At 47.2% G+C, this 2,551-nt stretch overlaps 1 protein-coding gene across 1 annotated transcript in view; it reads left to right on the top strand.

The window, feature by feature from the left end:
- Positions 1 to 1,127: 1,127 nt before the first annotated feature.
- LOC112077138 (pro-opiomelanocortin A) overlaps positions 1,128 to 2,551 on the top strand; it is an 8,261-nt gene continuing 6,837 nt past the window's right edge. Inside the window, exon 1 of the mRNA XM_024143721.2 lies at positions 1,128 to 1,273. The gene's annotated coding sequence lies outside the window, so the exon portion shown is untranslated. The remainder of the gene's footprint in view (positions 1,274 to 2,551) is intronic.

Here is a 2,551-nt window from a genome sequence, read left to right on the forward strand (position 1 = left end):
GCTGAACAGGGAAGCAGTCGCCTGTGAAATGGCCGCTGACAGGGAGAGCAGGTCCTGTGGAATGGCACGTGACAGGGAGAGCAGTCCTGGTTGAATGGCCGGCTGACAGGAGGAGCGGGTGCCTGTTGAATGGGTCCGCTGAACAGGAGAGCAGGTCCCTGTTGAAATGGCCGCTGACATGGGAGAGCAGGTCCCCCTGGTTAGAATGGCCGGCATGACAGAGAGAGCGGTCCCTGTTGAATTGGCCGTACAGGGAGCAGAGGTCCCTGTTGATGTGCCGGAGCGCTGATAAGAGGAGGTCAACAGAGGTCATCACCATCTTGCCAAACCTCCTATTTCTCTCCTCCCTCCAACCTCCAGAGTCACTCCATTCCATGTCTGTCACACAGCCTCATATCTCTGGTGGACAGACTCTGTCAACATAAAACAGCCCTATTGATCTTGTCTTTATACTAAAGGGGCCCCGATAGCTAACGACCAGCAGTAAGATCTGGTGTTTTTTTTTCTTTTCGTCACTGGTTATTTAGACAAAATTCACATTTCGCAGGTTTTTAGCATCTATTCCTGCTCCAGCATGTCTTCATATCTTCCTCCTAACATGTATGGAACCCGGAATTGACACAGCCTCTTAAAGGTGTTAATCCAACGGTGACGGGTGTTAATCCAGTAGACAAAAGAGCCAGTGTCAGTCAGAGCCCCGTGGACAACACACAGACCAGAGTAACTCCACACCTCCAGATACAGACGACAAGAAGCGTCCCGCTGACGGCATGGCAGGACCCTCGGTCAGTCAGAAGCCCGCTGGACAACACACAGACCGAGTAACCTCGCACACCTACCAGCTACCAGACGACAGAAGCGTCCTCTGCTGACGGCCATGCAGACCCCTCGGATAATACACCGTTCACTTCGTGCACGTTCATTGTCCTAACTGCGACGTTTGTTGTATGCTGTTTGTTATGCGAGTTGGCAGCTACATCAGGTGTACACACTTACATCCCTCTGGTGTGTGGTGTGTGTGTGGCTTTCTTTTCTTAAGGGCTGTGTGTATTGGGGACCCGTGGCTCTGGGTGGCCTTGAGAACCACCGTCACTCAGGTATAAAAGAGAGGGCCAGAGACAGAGAGACACACACACTCTCAGACACACACACTCTCGGACACACAGACGGACAACAGCGCAGACACTTAAGAGGACAACTCCTCGGAAGAGAAAAGTGATAGACTGGTTGGAGGAAAGAAGAGAGAGAAGAGAGAAAGAAGCTTTGGCGACAGGTTGGTGACATCAGATTAATATTCTTTAGATTTGAGAATTATTATAAACAGAATACTGAATTCTAAAGTTTGTATTTCTAATTATCTAGTAATTATTTATGTTGTAATGATAATTCAAATTATATAATTATATAGTTCTTTAAAATTATTGCCATTAATTAACATGATCATTTTACAAAATTCTCATTGCTTCACTAAATCACATCTAATCCTCTGCTGCAATGGGGTTTTATAATTGATGTTATATATTCTTTACTTGTTCACTGAAAAAAGTGTGAAAAGTGGTGTTAGCTCATAGTTCGTCCGTCAGTCAGTCCGTCCATCCGTCAATCAGTCCATCCGTCAATCAGTCCGTACGTCCGTCCGTCCGTCCATCAGTCAGTCCGTCCGTCCGTCAATCAATCCGTCTGTCCGTCAATCAGTCCATACGTCCGTCCATCAATCAGTCCGTCCGTCAATCAGTCCGTACGTCCGTCCGTCAATCAGTCCGTACGTCCGTCAGTCCGTCAATCAGTCAGTCCATCCGTCCGTCAATCAGTCCGTCAGTAACACCTTTTTAGGGAAAATATAAAGTGTCATTGAGTCGTGAGTTAAGAAATGTTGTCACCCTCATCTGCAATCCTTCAATTCATGACGACGTCCAGAAGTCGATTACGGCAGTAAACTCCACCTATGCTGCTTCCTTACAGAGTGTTGTGGACTGTATGTGGCTCCATGTGTCCCTGTAGGGGAACYCTCWGAGAATTCATTTCTCCAGATATAAATGTTTAAGATCAGATAGAACTATTTCTGGTTCCAAAATAGCATCCTTTTACAGGTTCTAGTTGGAACCAAGCTTCTTTTGAACCCAGGTGGGTTCCATGGGTCCATCTGACCCGGAAATGGTTCTATCTTCACCCGTTTTCAGGKGGTTCTCCTACAGGGACAAATGATGCTACATATCCCTCTCTATTTTTTCTGAGAGTGTAGTTTAGCCGCATCATGCCGTGAGTGTGTGTATAACTGTGTTCTGTGTGTGTGCAAGGTGAAGATGCTGTGTCCTGCGTGGTTATTGGCTGTGGCCGTGGTGGGCGTGGTCAGAGGGGTGAAAGGTCAGTGCTGGGAGAACCCTCGCTGTTATGACCTCAGCTCTGAAAACAACATCCCTGGGACAGAAACATTGCAAAAGAAAAGAAGCAGGTTTCCAAAGTGTGAGCCTCAAAGTATGGTAAAGAGATGTTACGACTGGTGTTATTTAACTGCAGTAACAACATAACACCTCTACCTTCCTCTCTCTCC

This window comes from Salvelinus sp. IW2-2015, unplaced genomic scaffold (genome assembly GCF_002910315.2).
Source record: "Salvelinus sp. IW2-2015 unplaced genomic scaffold, ASM291031v2 Un_scaffold4322, whole genome shotgun sequence".
Classification (NCBI taxonomy): domain Eukaryota; kingdom Metazoa; phylum Chordata; class Actinopteri; order Salmoniformes; family Salmonidae; genus Salvelinus; species Salvelinus sp. IW2-2015.